At 39.2% G+C, this 21,512-nt stretch overlaps 1 protein-coding gene across 5 annotated transcripts in view; it reads right to left on the bottom strand.

The window, feature by feature from the left end:
- LOC134217424 (neprilysin-1) overlaps nt 1-21,512 on the bottom strand; it is a 71,565-nt gene that overhangs the window by 34,862 nt on the left and 15,191 nt on the right. Inside the window, exon 1 of one of the 5 annotated variants that reach the window (XM_062696188.1) lies at nt 5,690-5,732. The exons of 2 other annotated variants lie outside the window; for them this stretch is intronic. The gene's annotated coding sequence lies outside the window, so the exon portion shown is untranslated. 2 more of the 5 variants (XM_062696186.1, XM_062696189.1) reach the window with 2 other exon arrangements.

Here is a 21,512-nt window from a genome sequence, read left to right as displayed (position 1 = left end):
CTTTTATAAAATCGTAAAAAAATGTCGCCAATTTTGAAAAAGCAACTTATTTATTTATTGTCGCTGTCGTCGCTGTCTCGGTCAGTCACCTTTTGCATGGCGAGGATAGGGTGCCTAAATGTCACATGAAGAAAAAATACATACGATTTGGACTGTTAGGGCAATGGCAAAAGATATTTTCCCCCGTAGTTATTAGCTTAAAGATTGTCGCTTCGGTTTCCCTTTGTTCTGCTGTCCGGAAACATGTGTGGTACATACCTGCTAATAGCCAAATCGTATGGATTTTCAACTCCCTTGACTTATTTAGCTCCCCTATCTCTCGCCAGCAAAATCCAGATGTTCAGGACAGCGACGATGAGACCAATCTTTATCTAGTAACTAAAATATCTTTTGGTACCACCCCATGTTTTCCGGACCTTAGCCAAGAACAAAGGGAACCGAAGCGACAATCTTTATCTTTGTAACTAACATATCTTTTGTTTGAAGAGTTTTTTTCTCTTTATTTTAAGAAATGGCAAACGAAGTATCAAATAATTTCTCCATGTTCTCTTGTTTAGTGTTTGCACACATTGTCTGTTTTAGGAACTTGCAGGCATACATAATGTAAAAAAAACAAATTCCATCTACCGAGAAGTGATACTGCCTTTTTTCGTATTTGCAGTAGCCAAGACACCAACCTGTATATATGGAAACTAATAGAGTAGTGTGATGTACCATTTTCTTAATAACTTCCTAAACGCAACGGTCACGATCGTTATCAAATTTAATAGTGATCAACCAGAATTTGTCAAATGTTCCGTCAAAATGCAAATTTGCTGGTGAGAAAAATCGGTTAAAAATTGCTATAAGAAAAGATGACTAATGTTTTTCTTAGCTTTTTGTGCACACACATGTCACATACACACACATACACACGGACAGACAGCTCATGGCTAAGTGTTGCTCTGTCCATACTAGAGGGTATGCTGGGGCCAGCTTAGCACGGGCCCTGCTGTCATTAATCCATTGCTACAGAACAGAAGTTAGGAAAGGCGTATATGGGCTCATGTGCCTAAGAGTTTGCGAGAAGCGCATGGTACTGTAATTGTAAATAGCACGATGCACTTTAAGTGTCATCACTGCGGGCGATGCCTATTGACATCGTTATCGGCGGTGAAGACATAGAAGTGTCTTTGAAATGCGCGGCACGAGAGGCATCCTGCAGGACTGTCAGGTTGGCCTCAATGAGGTCAAAATGTGAAAAGCAGCGTGCGTGGGACAGTTCAATTGGCGTGAGATGGATATAGGTTGATACCGGAGATAAGGTACGTGGGACAAGAGGCGCCATGGGGAAATCACTTTTCACCTGACCCAGGGTCCCTTACGGAAGGCTTATGGTTGCTTCAGATGCACAGTACCTATACACCGGTTCGGACACTCGGCCCCTCGGCCCGGAGTGTCCGGTGTGCGTTGGTTTAGAGGAAACGGCGGAACACGTGTAACTAAAAGTCTGCCAGCGTTTTCCGCACAATGCGCTGACTACATGCTTTGCCACATGCGGTCTAGGACACCTACCCCGGACAACCTAGTCTGGAGGGATGTGTGAAGATGAAGTTATTAAACGCTGCCTTTATCGGCCATCGTCCAAATCGCCCCGCAGCCATACACGAAGGTGGCGCGTGGACTCGAGGGACGGCTTAGTTCAGAGCGCAAATAAGAGGAAATTGGTCCGGCGTCTGGAGTCGGCCTGTCATGGGTCATACCGGCGCCCCCTCTGTGGTCAGAACTCCTGATCCTTTTATCAAACAAAGTGGCCGCGTGAAAGGGACAACATGGTATCGTCGCTTTCGCGGCAGTCCGGGTCGAACTGGCGGGTTCCTGAGCCCGGAGGACGGAAAAGGGGTCCTCGTCAAAGGCTGCCAGGGCAGGCGTGGTGGCACCCTTTTGCGTCGGCAAGTCCCTCATGTGCTGCTGGCGAATAGGCCCCATCGCAGAAAGGTTAATTTAGGGGTGCACGCGGCATCATCATTCACTGATACCAGTCGTGCAGAGGGAAGCAGGCGCGAAACGACCCTGCTCCACCTTCCGAGGACATAGGGCGTGGTAAGGCCACCTGGAAAGCCGGCAATGCGTGCTGGCACGATAACATGGTGTTCTTCTAAAAAAGCGAGTCACGATACCGATGCCGCAAGGACACGCAGCTAACCTCGAGGGTGCATTATCGCGCACTGGCCCCCTTTGAAGCATTACTTTCTGGCTGTACCGAAGGGACGATGGGCTTGGCGGCAATGAAACGGGTTTAGCTGGTCGGGGATGCAGTCCTGCTGCACTCCCCTCATTGGAGGTGGCCCCTAACCCAGCACTTCCTGGTCAACCCAGGATGTCTGTTGAGCATAGATTCCCCCCTCCATTGTTTAGGAAGAAAAACACACACACACAAACACACACACACACACACATACATGCATACACTGCAGGCTGGGGCACCATGACTTCGTCTGCTGGCTTGACGACCCCTCCTCATGGCCACTGCTGAAGTTAGCTCTAATCCCGCGGTGTCAAGCGACCCGTGCTGATGGGCGGCATGGCCAGGGGGTGAGAATACTGGGCCAGGACCTTAATCGGAGCTTTCTGGGGTACTCCTGGGCACCCTCCACAGCACCTACAGTAATACCGCGTCATGCTGGGCTCTGGCGGCCGGTGGTACTCTTTTCCCGAGCAACCTGGGGACCAAAATGGAAAACCAAAGTCAATTTCTTCAACTAGTGATAGTAGGGTAGAAGACAAATTCTTTCCGCAAAGAGGTGGGTTGTTCAGGTCTCCGCCTAGGAGTGCCAGAGAGCCCAATAGTCGGCAGCTCAGTGCGCAGCGCGCCAGCGTGGGTCACTTAACCTTCCTCCTGGCTAAAAAACGCCGGTAGAGGTTATTGGACGGCCCATGGTTTGTAGAGAGGCGATGAACCGCAAACGCGATGGGCTCTCTCGGCCTGCTTCGAGGAGGGTTACTACCCCGAACAAGCGTAGTGGAGCTGGGAAGCTGAACCCCGGCCAGGTATCACCTTCAAAACTGGGGGAGGAAGGACCCTGGAAAGGTCCGTTCACCCAGGAAAGACGGTGATATAGGGGTTACGGCCAAGGCTGGAGAGCTCTCAGCCGCAACAGGATCAGGGAAGGAGGGGGGATGACGCCTCCTGGACCCTGGTCAAGAACAAGAGGAAACCGAAGACGTCAAGGGCCGAAAAAGACGGCTCAGGCGGAGATGAGGGTAGCAAGAGAAGTTCTAGGGTAGGCGCTAATCGCTCCAGCAGGGCGATGCGCCTCAGCTGGCTACGGCGGACGAGGGCCAAGAACCTGGACGTCTTGAAGAGGATGAGGAGTAACGTCAAGAAGCTTCGGTGCATCTCGGCGCCGACGTACGTCGGATAAGAAGACGTACCCGGATGGGCGAGATGATCATCGAGCTGGCAGCGGGCAACCTGCGCAAAAGGGCGCCGCCTAAAAGAAGTTGGCGGAGGAATTCCCTACAGGCCAAAGAGACCGGTCAAGGTGAGGGCACCCATGACGGAGGTGAATCTAATGGTTAAAGACCTGGACGCAAGGATCACCGAAGTCGAAGAGCCTCGTCACGGCACTGCGGCGACAGTGTGAAGTGGAGACGCCCACCGCAGCTTCGTTCGGCTACGGTGCTGTCCGGCAGGGACACAGGTAGCATTGGTTCAGCTATCTGCAGCGGACGCCTCCAAGCGTAGCCAAGCTAGGGAGCGTCAAAAGGTGGGATGGCCGGTATGCGCCCTGTGGGCATATACGAGCAACCTGAAGTTTGCTTCTGCGCGCCTGGAACTGGGGCACAAGCAACGGAACTGCAAAGGCTCCCTGACAGAAGCAATCTCCGCCGACGCTGCGGATTGGAGGGACATAAGGTACAATGCCGCACGAACCTTCCCAATTGTTTCTGATTTGTTCCAGCAAAGCTATGAATGAGCAAGCACCCCATGGGTGGTTCGATGTATGCCCGGCGTTTAAGCCGTGTTGCAAAAATCACAGTGCAGGTGGTAGCTGATTTGCTCAGGCTCGCCTGAGTGTTTGGTGTGCACAGGTTTAGAGGAAATGGCGCGGAACACGTGTTGTCTGTGTGCTCACGTTTTTTCGCAGCATCGCGTGACCATATGGCTTGCCATTACGTGGTCTCGACATCACCCCGGACAACCCATGTTCGGAGGATGTGTACAAAGATGAAGTTGGCTGGAACGCCGTTACCATTGGCTATCGCTCAAACCGTCCCGGAGCTGTATTATTGGTATGGCGCGTGGACCTGCTGATGGCCTAGTTCAGGCGCAAATAAGAGAGGTGGTCCAATGGATCGAGTCGGCTTCATGGGTCATACCGGTTGTCGTGCGTTCTGTGGTCGAAATCGATCCTTTCCATTATCGAGCAGATATACATGCGCTCAGCTAGTCGAGCTGAGTCGATTAGTATATAATACTTTTGGGTCCTTCCGATGCTTCTATGCAAAAGTTTCGTTTAGCAGTGAAATGATAACCTTTTTGTACAACCGCGTTGTACGAGAAAGGAGCAAAAATATATTTGCTTTAATATACAAAATGTTATATTGTGCTTAGCTTCAGCGAAGCTTTTCAGGCCATATTTTCGGGATTAATTCGATGTTTTTGAGACTAAATTGTTTCCTGAGTATTTGAATTAATTTGGCCTCTGCCACCCGAATTAAGATCTTTCGATTCTTCGAATACTAATAGCTAACCACCACAGATCAGGGGGATCAAAATATGTCAAAGTCAATTAAGGTGAAAACGTGGATCTCAAGTATTCTACGGTCAACTTTATCGCCGCCGTCGTGGAGTGGCATTAGTAGCGTCGAGAATAAATCGCTTCCTGGCTTAACCAATATTCAATTTACAATTCAAGATATCAAAACGATTTATCTGCTTTTGTAAACAAATATTCAAACGACGATATGACGAATCTGAGAATTCTCCCACGCAAAACTAACACTACCAACATAAAGTGGCAGAAAACCTTTTGACTGATACCATAAGTTGCTTACTGCTTAATTTTATACACCCTAGGTACCGAACGATTTATAAACGAAAAATCATATTTATTTTGAAGGGATATCGAATACTAATTTCTGTTATGTTTAAACTGAAGCAATAATATTTTAACAAGAATGTCGTTCTATTAGAGAATATTCCAGTTGTTAATCTAAGGATACTTGGCTGCTAAGCAGATTTTCGTCAATGTTATAGAAACTGCCACGTTTAAATGTATCACTTCTGGTGATTTAGTACAAATTGATCTATACTGCTTACCTGTTTGGCTTCCATCTGTTTAGGAAAATAATCGCTGAGTCTTCTATGTAGACAGTAACTTAATTACATACCACAAATTAAAGAATGCCGAAGTTTTGAGCGATAAACGACAATTCTTATCAATGAACATTGATTGCGCACAAACACACGAGGTTGGTTAACATGTAATACATATAATCATGAATAACTTATGCTCACGTTCTCACAGAACATGCGCGCTTCCAAATATTACAACTAATCTCATAGCAAATCGAAGAATGTTTTCAGCTACTCAAATATTCCATATAGAAGGCACTTTCACTTTGTCTATCAACGATTGACTTTGAATATCTACACCTTCTATAACCAGATTACTTCTGTGATATGAAGATTGGTAGTAGAAACCTGTATTCACTAGTTTCGTATGTTTTTCCGTGTTATATTTCAGGTCACCTTCTTGCAGCAGCGTTCTCCTCAATACTAGACAGTACAACTTGTACATATAATACGAGTTCTCAATAAAAGTATGAGAGTAAAATTTGGCACAAAATGTTTTGTGTAAGATGATGATTACTCTCTTAGAGCACATGTTTCTTTTGTTTACGTTCTCCCTTCAAATATAGAGTACTCAATTGTCTCGTTTATAATCAACTAATATTTAGTAATAACGTATTTCGATATATTTTGAATGAGATTCAAATGATGATTGTAACATACCTTTTTTTGCTATTACCTTTTCAAATAAAAATTTAAAAGAAAACATTCATTAATAATTATGTAACGCGATAATTTGTTCCATGTTTCCCCCCTTTTAAACTTCTCGGATGTATATTGTATGGCTTCTTCTTCTTATTATTATTGGCATTACATTACAGCCTAGTGTTCATTTAGCACTTCCATAGTTATTAACTGCGAGGTTTCTAAGCCAAATTACCATTTTTGCATTTGTATATCTTGAGGATAACAAGATGGCACTTTTGTGCCCAGGGAAGTCGAGATAATTTCCAACCCGAAAATTTCTTAAACCAGACCGGTAAATCGGACCCAGCCATCTTAAGCATGGCCTTGCTTTGTAGCCGCGTCTCTCACCGCACCGCTAAGGATGGCCCCTAGTGTATGTTGTATGTAGCATCTAAACATGTTGTATAGACCGTTACGCTTCACGAAACAATTCCTTCTCATTTAACCATGACGTAATAATCGGACGTCCCCAAAAACAAAATTTCAATGGAATTGCCTGGTGGTGATTGTGATTTATTCATCAGTTTCAAACAAAGGAATGCGAAGGGCCAGTTTGCTGCATAGTCTGTTTATTGTTAATGGAGTGTACACTAATTTGGTGCGTTTTTAACCTGTGCAATCATTTTAAAAGGTCAAAATCATATAATTTTTTTTGCAGATTTTTTTGTCGGTTGTATGAACGTATGCGGTTTAAATTCTGTACAGCACAAATAGGGTGACATCTAAAGAAATAATAATATGAACATTTTTTGACTTAATGTTTCTCAACATTTTAATAGACAGTGGAACTTCTACCAGCAGGATATTTAATAACTATATTATTTATACTAATAATCTAATTTGGACGCGGTCTTTTTTATACGGTGTCTTTCTTATACCATCTAATTTCTAGATACGAAAGTCAACGACATTTACTGCGTCTTAGTGTATACAAATCATCGAGAGTGTTTCTCGATTTGTTGCTTTGGTTCAAAAGCTGATAAGGGACTGTTGATTCTATCAAAAGGTCATAATGCGGGTTCGCATCGGAGGGCTTGTTCGATGTGTTTTGAGGATTGTTTTCTGAGATATTTGGAGATTGTTTGAATTCAGCAGATTGGTATATTTCGCTTTAAAAGGTGAGCCAACCTAGGGCTGCAAACCTCTATAATAAAGATATAAAAAAAAATATTTCGCTTGCAGATCAACGGAAAAGATGTCTGTTGGATTAAGTTAATGTTTGTGTACTTTAGAGATTTTGTGGAATGTATGGGTATGTAGGACGGGTTGTATGACGCCAGAAAGTCATTTGCCAGAAGGCCTTTTTCCAGAATCAATTTGCCGGAATGGACCATTCCCCAGAAAGTCGTTTGCCAGAATGCACCATTCGCACTATGTGGCGGTTCCATACAAAGTGGTGGCCAATAATATTTTTTGCTTGTCATAAGACGAGTTTGTACAATCCCATTGAATTCCACCCCTTAATTATATCTTGACAATTGCTTTGTAAGACATTCCACTAAAATTTGGAATATGTTTGTATGTCTACTAACAGTATTTAAATAAGCATTATCAATAACATAAAAGTGCAACACAAATAAGTGAAACACGATACATAAACTAGATAACTTCTATTCGCGAAAGTGAAACAAATTGTTTATTCGATGAAATTTTTATTAAAATCTATTTCAATACCTCTCAATCTGCAACAATAGCAACGTTCATTTGGCTCACGTTTTGACAGTTCTCAATGCTCGATTGGCTTACAATGGCCGCTTTCGCATATCTCCCATTATAGGATCACTACTTCCAAGCAGTGTTTAATTTCAACGTTTAGCTTTTCGCGTACAAAGCTATACCGAAAGGCTATATAGGATTACTATAAAAATGAACTTATGATAGAAGGCTCGGAGACCTATAGTGTTATATACCGATCAACTCAGCTCGACAAACCGAGATGATGTCTGTAAGTGTGTGTGTATGTACAAATTTTGTAGACACACTTTTGGAACTTAGCATTACCCGGTTTACTCGAAACAAGTTGCATTCGATGGGGAATGCGGTCCCATTTTTTACTATTGAAAATTGGTTCGATCCGATATTGCATTTCGGAATTATTGAAAAATCATTGTTTTTCCTAAAAAATCAAAACCGAAATTTTTGTTTTTAAGTATGTTGGAGATGCATAGTAATTAATACAAAAACATGCAACATGATAGAAAAATGTGATATATTCCCCTAAAGTGCTTTTTTGTCCTTTCTTATGTATTTTTTTAATACAAAATTGCATTATTTTGAAATGCATTTTTTCTACAATTTCCCTAAGTCTGATGTCTGTGGCGCAATGAGTTTTCATCACAGAGAGCTGAACTTTTGGGAATCTAAGTTTGAACTATTCGTCTTTCAAATGCTATACATGACACGTCATTCAAAGCAAGTCCATTTTTCGATTTTTGGCCACCACTTTCCCATAGTGCATTCCCCAGAAAGCCATTCGCCAGAATGCACCATTCCCCACACACTTAAAATAAATCACTGAATTCGGTGAAATTTAACTGAAATCTCAACAGCAGAACTGTTCGGTAAATAATTTAACTGATTTTCGGTGATTTTGACAGTTGAGCAATGGAAAAATCACCGAAAATCTGTAAAATAATTACCGAACAGTTCTGTTGTTGAGAATTCAGTAAAAATTTACCGAATACTGTGAAATGAGTTAAGTGTGCAGAATTGGTCATTACCTATTTGCCATGCGCGCATTTGCCCAGTACCGCCATCGGTGGTGACAATGGGTATAGGGGGTGATAATGGGTCATCGCTCTCACCAGCAGTCTGTCGTGAGCAGAGGCGCATCCACGTTCCGAGTCGTGGGTAGGACAAATAGGAAATGCCAATTTGGGAAACAGTTCTGGAAAAAGAATTCCTAGCCTCTTCAAGATAAGCTTCCTCTTGAATGGAGGCTTCCGAGCCTCTTTAAGGAAGGATTCCAAGCCTCTTAAAGGGAAGCTTCCAAGCATGTTAAAGGAGGCCTGAGCCTCTTTGAAGCCGGCTTTCGAGCCCTGAAAGGGAATTCAGAGCCTCTTAATAGGAGGCTTCTGATCCTCTTGAGATAAGGCTTCCCAGCCTCTTGAAGGAAGGCTTCAGAGTCTCTTGAAAGCGGATTTCGAGCCTCTTTAAAGGCTTCTAAGTATCTTGAAAGTACGTTTCTAAGCTACTGAACCTCTTGAAAGTAGTCTCCAAGCCTCTTGAAAAAGGCTCCGGAGCCTCTTGAAGGGCTTCCCAGTCTCTTGAAAGGAGGCTTCCGAGAAGCGTAGAACGATTCTTCTAATTCTCTTGCAACGGAACAACTGAACTTTTCGAAAAAAAAAACATCCATGCCTCTCAAATGGAGACTTTCGTACCATCAGACTCTAGATTTTAGTTCAGAAGCGAATAGATTGATTGATTATGTACAAGACTTGAAATAAAAAAATTCACAATTTCAAACTTTATCAATAAGTTTGATTGGAATTGTAATACATCTCTACATCACGATGTTCTATTTCTCGATGTCTCTCCCTATGCCGATGGTTTTATCGGTCCCTTCAATCTACATACATTTGGGCTTTCTACATATCGCTCTTCTATCTCGATATCTTCTGGTCATATTTTGTTCATAATTCTCACTTCCTATGTCGAGAGATGACATTTGTTTTGTTATCGTTTTCATTGCAACGAGCTTTTATCGATCTAGTACCTCTTTCAATTTTCTTCCTCTCAACCTTATATGGTCTCTTCATTTATCGAGATGTGCTTGGAATTGCGACTGTAGAGCCGCCTTCCTGCATTCTTGTCCAAGGTACCCCTAGGGGACCATGAAGGTATCCCCAGGGGTACATCTTCTGAGGTTGAGAACCGCTGATGTAGAACCGCCGAGACTTTCCAGCCCGAGGGCTGGCTCGTTTCGAAGAATCTGTTTTTCAGAGCTCAGAACCCTTTAAGAGCAGTCTTCGGTATGTTTCCCAGTTTCACCTCAGATTTTAATGAACCTTTTGATGTTTGAAGAAGACTTTTCCGTGGGCTTTGAATGAAATCCAAACAATCGTGCTTAATCACTCGCGTCTAAAATATTTAATTAATCGCATTTCCAGATTTCAACAACTTCTATTTCACCTCTGTAAAACTTTGAACATCTTCAAGCGATTTGGGGATTTTAAAGTGCCTGAAGTCCTAAACAAGCAATCAATCAGTCTTTTGCTATCCTAAGCAATTAATAAAGAGTTAAAAAAAATAGGATACCAAAACATCTATGATTATTGTTTGGACTCTGATTAACTTTTAAAATCATCTTCTGCTAACACACAAATTCTTGGCATCCAATGACTTCATATTTTCTTACCAGAATCATGGGTGAGGACAATGCTTTGACTGTCCCACCCAAATGAAATTCATGCGTAGGACATGTGCCCCCCTGTCCCACCCTCTCCGGCACCACTGGTCGTGAGAAATCGTAGAACAAAATCGTTCAAAAGATCTCTTATAATATAATTCTTCTTGCCCTCAATTACATTCAATATGTTCTACAAGCATTCTAAGTCAATTTGAAACAGTGACCCATTCCTCACCCCATTTGACCCATTGTCACCCCGGACGACAGTATGCGCAATAATTTACATAACGCCACTTTGACTTTTGGCATAACTATAGACAGTGTCAAAAGGATGGTCATTTAGCATAAAGGACATTTTTAATAATTTTTGCTTTGTTGGTATTTTATAGTCGTTTTCCTACCGCACCAGTTGATGATAATATTAGAAAATACCTAATCTATTTTATAAGACGTAAGCATACATAAGCCGAGTATACTGCCGTTCTACGCATGCTTGTACCAAATTCAAAAAACGACAAATGAGAAAATGACATTTGAAATTGAACACTAATTTTCATTGCTGGCGTGTAACCTTGTAATGCAATATAAAGTTATTACATCACAGAACCATTCAGAAGACTTAATTTCATTGAAATCATTCTTATTTTTCACTTACAAATAAATTCAGAATAGATTTTTCACTTAGAAAATAGATTGGCGGGACAGACATACTTGAGAAATAGAGCACTTATTTTGTGGTTTCTACGCATATCAGCCCAGTTCAATGCATGATTTTGTGAATGACTACTGCAGTTCACATATGTCTCCACAGCTTCTTTATCTGTGGGAAGTGAACACCAACCATGGTTGAAGTGATTATGTCGCTTAGAATGAGTATTGTACAAGGTGCCAGGCTAAGAGTGCAAGATCTAAACAGAAAATGCCCCTATTTCAATGTGTGTTGCTCCATAAAATAACTTAGAATCCGCCACAATGATGGAATTTAATCACGAAAAGCGGAACAATTGTTACGTAGAAATTAACCAATGGGACAAAATAAAACTTGATGTTGTTTTCAATGATTTTCCGAACAAAGTTCGAAATCTGTTAGAGTTTTCTAAAAGTATACATCAAAATAGACTGCTCTATGGTTTTTTTTTTTTTTTAATCTTTTTATTTCTGTGTTTTTTTAACTAAGACACTCTATGGTGAAAAGTCAAAATCCACAAAACCTAACATGGGACAACTATGCGTAGAAGGGCAGTATAGCAGTTTGCCCGGATTAAGTCAAAAATGTGATCCTTTCTTTCAAATAGGTGTTTGCCTGGATTAAGGAAATTGTGTGATCCCTTCTTCAAAAGAAGGCGCTTGCCCGGATTAAGGCGATGGTGAATGTGATCCTTTTTTTCAAAGCAGGCGCTTTCCGGGATTAATGTAATGGAAGATGTGATACATGCTTTAAAAGTAGGCGCTTGCCCAGATTAACGCAATGGTGAATGTGAACCCTTCTTTTAAAATAGGCGTTTGCCAGGATTAAAGCAATGGTGAATATGATCCCTTCTTCAAAAGAAGGCGCTTGTCTGGATAAGGGCAATGGTGGGTGTAATTCATTCTTTAAAAGAAGGCGCTTGCTCGAACTAAGGCAATGTTGAATGTGATCCCTTCTTCAAAAACAGGCGTTTGTCACAAATGAAGCAATGGTGAATGTGATCCCTTCTTTGAAAGTAAGCGCTTGCGCGGATTAAGTCCAGTGATCGGTGTGATCCTTTCTTTAAAAATAAAAATAGGCGTTTTCAGAAATGAAGCAATGGTGGATGATTGTATGACATTTGCCAGAAAACCATTTGCCAGAATCAATTTGCCAGAATGATTTTGCCAGAAACCCATTTGCCAGAATGGACCATATGCCAGAAAGCCATTCCCCAGAATAGACCATTTGCCAGAATGTAATTTGCCAGAATGTACCATTCCCCAGAAATTGTAAAACTGGAAATTCCTATAATTATTGATGGCTAAAGAATAGAAAAAAATATATATAAGGAAGGTAATTTTGCATTATTTGGTGGTTTGGACACTATTTAATAATGAAGGGATTTGCAGTATAATTCATTTTCATAAAAGGGATTATTCAACATATTAGACGATTTTCAAAAAGATGGATACTATTTATCAAAAAATCATATTTGTCTAATACAAAAAACTGTTTACGAATGGATATCATATTTTTCGTCTCATTCCAGACGCAGACTTATTTTCAAAATTAAATCATATCTACAATTGGATAATATCATTTCAAGTCATACTATACGCCATTTGTTTTCATTGAAGAAGTTATATATTGTTATATCTACAAGTCTAGGCAAAATGTCTATTTCTAAAGAAGGAATCATATCCACAATTGACATATTCAAACACGGACACGGGCAACCACCTACGTTTAAAAAAGGGATGACATCTTCTTCTTCATTGGCATTACATACCCACTGGGACATAGCCGCCTCGCTGCTTAGTGTTCGTTTAGTACTTCCACAGTTATTAACCGTGAGGTTTCTAAGTCAAGTTACCATTTTTGCATTCGTATATCATGAGGCTAACACGATGATACTTTTATGCCCAGGGAAGTCCAGACAATTTCCAAACCGAAAATTGCCTAGACCGGCACCAGGAATCGAACCCAGTCACCATCAGCATGATCTTGCTGTATAGCCGCCCATCTTATCGCTATGCTAAGGAGGACAACGGGATAACATCTATCCTTGCCTTAATCGGAGCAAGCACCTTTTTTTTAAAGAAATGGATCATATCCACCATTGCTTCATTTCTGACAAACGCCTATTTTCAAAGAAGGGATCACATCCACTTTTGCTTTAATTTGGACAAGCGCCTACTTTAATAGAAGGAATCACATCCACCATTGCTTCATTTGAGGCAAACGCCTACTTTTAAAGAAGGGACCACATCCACCATTGCCTTAATCCGAGCAAGCGCCTTCTTTTAAAGAATGAATTACATCAACCATTGCGTTAATACGGGCAAGCGCCTATTTTTAAAGAAGGGGTCACATCCACCACCTTGATCCGAATAAGCACCTATTTTGAAAGAAAGGATAACATCCGCCATTTTTGCCTTAATTCAGGCAAGCTGCTATACTCGGCTTATGTATGCATACGTCTTATGTACAGATTAGGTATTTTCAATTCTATTATCCCGGTGCGGTGTTTTATTCCTCAGTAGAAAACAACTATACAACAACAACAAATCAAAATTATAAAAAATGTCCCTTATGCCAAATGACCCTCTCTTTTAAAGCTGTTCATAGTTATGCCTAAAGTTCATGGCGTTAAGAATTATTGCGCATACTGGGCAAACGCGCGCATGGCAAATAGGTGACGACCAATTCTGGGGAATGGTGCATTCTGGGGATTGGTACATTCTGGCGAATGGTTTTCTGGGAATGGTGCATTCTGGCAAACGACTTTCTGGGGAATGGTCCATTCTGGCAAATTGATTCTGGCAAAAGGCCTTCTGGCAAATGACTTTCTGGCGAATGTCATACAACCATGGTGGATATGATCCATTTCTTTAAAAGAAGGTGTTTGCTCCGATTAAGGCAAGGATAGATGTTATCCCGGGGTCCTCTTTAGCCTAACGATAAGATGCGCGGCTATAAAGCAAGACCATGCTGAGGGTGGCTGGGTTCGATTCTCGGTGCCGGTCTAGGCAGTTTTCGGTTTGGAAATTGTCTCGACTTCCCTGGGCATAATAGTATCATCGTGTTAGCCTCATGATATACGAATGCAAAAATGGTAACTTGGCTTAGAAACCTCGCAGTTAATAACTGTGTAAGTGCTGAATGAGCAGCGAGGCGGCTATGTCCCAGTGGGGATGTAATGCCAATGATGTAATGTCAATTGTGGATATGATTCCTTCTTTAGAAACAGACATTTTGCCTAGACTAGTAGATATAACTTCTTTAACGAAAGCAAATGTCGTCTAGTATAACTTAAAACGATATTATCCAATTGTAGATATGATTTAATTTTTGAATTGAAGTCTGCGTCTGGAATGAGACAAAGAAATATGATATCCGTTCGTTAACAGTTTGTTTGGTATTAGACAAATATGATTTTTTTTGTTGATAAATAGGGTTTCTTACCCCATTCCGGCCTAACATGCGTACGACTGCATTATTTAATTGATATTTATGACAGGAAGCAACTTTTTCTGAAATTTGTAGGCTGTATAATACTGCATTGGGGTTTACTTCTGCTTAAAAAATAGCTATTCGTGCTAAATATCGTTCAAAAAAGCTTTTACTTGATTCAAATTAACGAGGTGCAGCACTCATTTCAGTCATAGCGATTACCATTCCGGCATACAAAAACCAGATCCCGGCCTAAGCAAAATTTCACTCAATCTCTCAACATTTTACTCTCATTCTCTCGGGATGGTAGAAATTGTGACGTAAACAAAAATATGCACGTTTCACGACAACAAGATGCCAGATGGCACTATTCATAATCATTTTTATTTGGTTGCGAAGATATATAAACTCATCCAAATTTCTTCCAAATACTTTAAAACAATATTTATTTCACCTTTTAAAATCGAGAGAACTATAAATAACATGATAACGTCAACATATTAGACAATTTTCCTATTAACGATGAAGTATCATTTGTATAATCCTGGCCTTTTGGCAGCACGGTGCGGCTAGAAGTTCTTGGGCCGAGGTGAATTTTTGTTCGGTTTGTGAATACATTTTAAAATGTATTCTAGTATGTTTAAATAAGTTCTAGTGAAACGAACAAATAAGAATAATTGAAGTGCGGGTGTTTAGAATTATGGTGTGGTGATTAACAGCTTCATGCAATGGTTGTATCAAGCACTGTGACGATTTTCAGGTAGGTGTTTATTCGATAATACCGTTTTGTAAAAGTGGAAAGAATCACTCCGGCTCAGTGGTGTGGCATCGGAGAGATAATACCGTTTTGTAAAAGTGGAAAGAATCACTCCGGCTCAGTGGTGTGGCATCGGAGAGTGGCATCGTCCACTCCTGCGGCAAAACTTCCTCCTCCCAAATATTGGTAATGAATAATGTGCTTCGTTCGGTTACGTATTGCTAGAAGGATGAAATCTGATTACATTTTGGACGTATAAAATTTGTTTAGGCAATTAAGCATAATCTAACATTGGTGTGAACCAACATTTGAAAAGGGCGTATATTTTCCCTAGATTTCTTATGACTGATAAACTGTAAAATCTGAAACATAAAGAACGTTTCGTTCACCGAGAAAATAAATCAATGGATTAAAGATTAAAAGTGTTTAGCACATTTTTCAAACATTTTTGAATTTATTGGCATGATTTCTATTTTGAATTTAAATGATAGAAACTTCCACAATGATATAATCTATTGACAACAGTCTTTTCATAGCAAGACTTTTAAACGATATAGTTTAAGTCAACAGCAATGAATAAACAAGACTTTTCTTATTCACCTACGACATCTTCAGGTTATTCAATAAAACAAAGCTGAGAATAACAATGACTGGGTACAATTAAATATATTTTATAATAATAAATATATCTTTGTAGACCCAATTGTTTTAAGTTACTTCGATACAAATGTCAAAGAAAATATAAACCCTTTCAAATGTTGGTCCCATTAATGTTAGATTATCTAAATTGCTTCCTGAACAAATTTTTATAGTTCAAAATAAGTCGTTGGTTGATGATGGTCTGAACCAATTATGCCTGTAGGCATAAACACGCTGATAAGTTTTCACTCAATATTGACATGAAAAAGTTTTGTTGGAAAACTTTTTTTCCTTAACATTTATGTCAATAACATTATTTCAGAAAAGCTGATAATTAAAATAGCTATCTGCAGAAAAATTTCATCGATTTCTGAGATAGAGTTTTTTTTTGTAATATCGATTTCAATTTTTAAAACTGATTTTTCAGTGTTGAATCAGTTTTTTATTTTTTTAATTTTGCAAAAAACCCAGGGAATTTCACGGCAGTCCACCATACAATACTTTTTTGTAGATCCTAATTTTTAGCGTAACATCGATTAAAAAATCATCATGAAAAATAGGCCTCATCAAATTTTACTCTTGACAATTTTGAAAAACTAAGATGCAGAGTGGCTTTGAAATACCATATCTTTATGCCCTCAAGTTTCATTCGATTCTGAGATGGTGCTGCCATCTTTTTTAATCTTTATAAAGTGATTTTATGATTTTTAAGTTTCATCACTGTGGTGCTGCCAGCCCCATAGAAGAGTTGCGAAATTCGTCAGCTATTGGGTCATTAAATAAAATTGAATGTCCACTTGCGTTTATATACTCCTTCTCAGTTCTTCAGGGTTCGTCAAAATCTCAGGATAGCCAATCGTTCATTCATTGGCATCAGCTTTTTCTTTAGCTACGGATCTGGTTTCGTCGTCCATCCAATGAATATCGCTAAGAGCTCATTGAAGCTTCCTAATAGTGTTATCATCTCTAGAGCTGTTTCTTTACTTTCCTGGTTAAAATTGTCTCGTAAATAATGCACAACTGCATGCCCAGTTTTTGTTTGTCCACTCAACGCACTGGGACCATCTATGACGTTCAGATTGAATGCCAAGCAATATTTTCCTGAATTCCCTACCGTTCTTTTGATAATCGTCGATCATATGCGTCTATTGACATCAACTGCCAAATCACATAGTTATGAACTATTTTTGTCTGTCATATCAAGATACGACCCATTTCTATTAGATATGGCATGGCATCAACTCACAATAGTTCATTTTCCTCCTTACACTTCCTAAAGTAGTCGTAACGAAATCAAGTCATGAAATAGTCATACTAAAAATAAAGTGATAATACTTGTAAGTATTCTTTCCAATTCATCTGGGGACTTCATTTTGCAGTTGCATCAAAGTTATTTTTTAAATGCGCTAGTGTCATTCTATCCGCTTCTGGAGCGAAGCGTTAGCTAATCCACTTCAAATTTTATCACTTCCATCAGTTCTTTGATGCAATTGTAGAATCTCCTCCAGTAGAATTGTTTTGTGTCATATAGTGGTGATAACTTTCAAATCACCTTCTCTCTACTTCAAGTAATGTTCTTGAAGGAAGTGCTAATACTAATTGATCAATCTAAAAGAAAAATATGTACCTCTTATTTTCATTTTAAATATGTTCTAAGAATATTATTAGATCAATATTGATGATTATGTTCATACCTGAAGAATGTTCCTAGAGTTTTTTGTCATCAGCGCCAACGTATAGTTCAACTAAACTGGTTCGCTGATACACCGCGCAATGTTCCTATTAGCTGTTCAATGCTAACGTTAGAGGGGTCCAATTTGGTTCAATAAAGGCCATCCACCCAGTGATTTAAACAGTTCGTATTGGGTTTATTCCAATTTTTCGAATTTGCTCTGAAGTATTATTTATACTACTAATTTGGGCTACTCGGCTCTGATGGTATATTTAATTCCAATGTTTCGACACGAGGCCGAACTAACAACCACATTTTTTTTAACTGTAAAGAAAGAAATTTTGGCTCTAAGGCCGATGCACGTGGCGTTGAAAAACGCAGGTGTGCATCGGTGCGCACGCTGCAGTTACCGCTTTTCCCGATGCAACATGCGTCCTTTAACGCCGTGATACGCAGCGTGAAAAGACGCTAGCTGGCATCGGCCTACAAGGAAGACACAATCGCGTGTCAAAACGTCGGCAGAAATCAGTCGTTATTCAAATTTATAGAATTAACAGTCGTTAATCGTAATAATAAATAAAATAAAGATACAGTCAAACGAACAGTATTATTAACTATAGGATTACAAGCAAATGGTAGATTACATAATTCAAGAACAAATTGCATTATTTAGAACAATCTGCATTATTAAGAAAACTTTCAGGATCATAACATGGTCAATCTTGCCTCACGTCGCTTTTCCGAGGGCACCGCATCCTGAGCAGAAGAAACTAACTCAATAATACCTCATTCTGTTTAATATCATACTCTGTTTGAACAAGTCTTGCATAAGAGGTAAAATACTAGAAAATAATACTAAATATTATGCACAACACTTCAGGCATAACATACTCAGTTATTACATTACCAAACGCATCATAACTTATTATTCGTTTGGTATTGAAACTCTAAGCATGTTATGCATAATAAATTTTGCATATGAATTTTTGGTATCCATCTAGAATTTTTTGGTTTTAACATCCATCTAGTTCATACCAATTTCTGTTATTGAGGTCGTAGCGCCTGTTCGGAATACAATGGACGAGGAGAGAAATTGATTTACTGCCCTCCGTTAGTCCGTTGCAATCTCATAGTGAGTACGAAATACTACAATGTAGTTTATGAAAATAATACCATTGTTTTTGAAGCTGTGTCCGTAATTCTGTGTTTACGTTATTATACATAATGTCTACTTCAAGACTTCAATTTTGATTTCTGTTGACATTTTCTTCATCTTCTACTTACGTAGATCCATACAGCTTTATAGAACATTTTGCTTTGAGCGTTGCTTGATTATCATTCCATCCACTGATTCTTCTAAAACACCCTTAAGTATGACTTGTTGTTGATCAGCAAGAACCTGAAATTGTGTTTGTCAAAATATAGGTTTTGTATTTTAAATTTTTATTTTTGAAGTTGTTTCTTTTTAGGGTTTTTCTAAATAAAGTATTATTATATTTACTATAAAGTCCTGTTAGTCTTGAAATGCGTCAAGCGTACACTGTTTTCTGCCAATCTAATACATAATGATGTTTTGATGGTACAATCGATACAATGATATATGAAAGAGTACACCGAATAATCAATGAAACAACTATAAAATTTTACGCAATTTATTTTGCAAATGTTTTAAACCGAGATGTTCGATATAATGTTGGAGAATATTTCTTATGAATGAAATGGTTAACCAATTAATTAATTATTTGATCACTAGAAATAAAGAACTGAGGTATCTGAAATAAACCTGTGTACTATAAAATCTTGACATTAACGAAGGCATAAAAAATGAAATCCGTCTTATTAGATTTTTGTTTGAACTACCGGATTGAGCAGCATGCATATCCTCGATTTTTTTATAATTTTTTACACAAATATGATCACCTTTAAACGAATCATGAAATTATTCAAATTTAACTAACTACCATGATACTTTCTAATTACATGTTCAGTTCAATCAAAGTTAATTGACTATATTCGGGTTTAAACCACCCAACTTGGACATTAATTTATTATTTGAAAACTCATCTGTGAATAACTAAGTACTTATGTGGAAGATATTTATTTGAAAAATGTATTGAGGTACACTTTCCCATCGATGGGACCCAGTCCACGACTCTCACTGGGTCGAGTGGGTTCAGGTCCATCGAAGGAAAATGATTACCTCAATCGACTAAATCAATATCTTCACGAATAGTATTCACTAAGAGTTTTCAGAACTCATGTTGATAACTATCGAAATAAGATTAGGTGTACTAGTTCCAAATTTTATTAATTTCTTATTTTTTTATCACTGCCACTAAATTAGAATGCCAATATTGAGAGTATTATGTGAAGCAAATAAAATTACCTCAAAGTACTTATGGAACTTCTATCCTCAGGTATCACATGCTTTTTATTCCATGTGCCACATGCAAATTGAAAAATCTTTGCATGGATCTACTATTTGTCCATCCTGCCAGCAGAGATGATGCTGAAAGACTGTAAGATAATGTTACTCGAATAAGTGAAATTCTATGTCATACCTGTTCTGCATTCCTCTCAAACAAATGTTGTGCAAACTAGTAAACGGAGGGCCAATGTGAGTGCCTACATGTTACAAAACCAGAAAAGATGTATCCCATGTTAATCCTATCATCAAAATAATGGATGATAATAATATTATTTGATTTTGTTCTGGTCATTACTCCCATTCCAAGTTTGACTGTGAGATGACGTGTTATTGGCGTATTGATTTTTTGTGTGCTTTTGCATGTACCAGAAGTAAAATTCACCACTACTGTTTTGATTTGTTTTGGATCGCTGGTTTCATTCTGATTATTTTTTCTTCTTTGCTTCCAACAATGCCGGCAACTGTTGAGCACACTTCTGTTATGCTAGTGATGTATCCGTTGATGGGTTCATATTTTTGATGTAATTCCCGTAATTCGGTTTGAAGGTTGACATCATTAATTGAAACACCATCGTTTTCATGCTCATTTTCGAAATAAAACATATGTTACCAAATCAATAAATGGAACTACGAAGTGTGCTGAGTAGAAAATTAAAGTTTGTTTAGCAATATAGGGATAAAATTGTAACGATCATGTACAGAGTCACCATCAACAATAGATTTATCTCGCTGATTTTATTGAAACACAGTAAGTGTATATATTTAATAAAGGTTCTAGTTAACACATCGATGGCAGATTAGCTGCGCAAAAGGTAGCCTGAAGAATAGTTTTCCTCGTTCATACTCACAGAATCAGTCCAAACAAAACTTTTCTAATGAGATCAATAGTTGTATATACCTACTAATATGTGTGCATGGTACTGCTTAGTTTTCAAATCTAATTTAAACGAAGTCCAACTACTGACTTTAATTAATTTGTATGGAACATGTATTTTAGACTTGTCATAAGAAGAGTTTGTACAATCCCACAAGTGACAAGTGAAGACATTCCACTAAAAACCTCAAATTAATTTTCTTAACAAATGTATTTTAGAGTTCTTACTTTCCATTGCGTACTGTTTTGCTTTTAGCGCAATGAACAAATCATGGCATATGCCCAATCTACAAGAAAGGGCATAAGTGTATTAATTGAGGATCACCTTCAACTCGGCGTACAAAATCCTGTCGCGTATCCTGTTTAACAGACTGAGGCCGCTTGAGGAGTCTCTTTGTCGGCAAAAACCAGGCAGGTTTTCGTGAGGCCGATCAACGACTGATCAGATGTTTAGCCCGGATGATCCTTGATAAATTTCGAGTGTACAACTTACCATATGTTCATTGATTGCAAAGCAGGAACGATTCAGTGAAAAGAAATGAGCTGTGGCAGATAATGTCGAACATGGTTTCCGGCGAAACTGATTAGACTGATAGTGCAACGCTGAATGGGTCGAAGCAAATATTCGGATTGCAGACGATGTCAG

This window comes from Armigeres subalbatus, chromosome 2 (genome assembly GCF_024139115.2).
Source record: "Armigeres subalbatus isolate Guangzhou_Male chromosome 2, GZ_Asu_2, whole genome shotgun sequence".
NCBI lineage: Eukaryota > Metazoa > Arthropoda > Insecta > Diptera > Culicidae > Armigeres > Armigeres subalbatus.
This window is presented reverse-complemented; position numbering and strand designations above follow the sequence as displayed.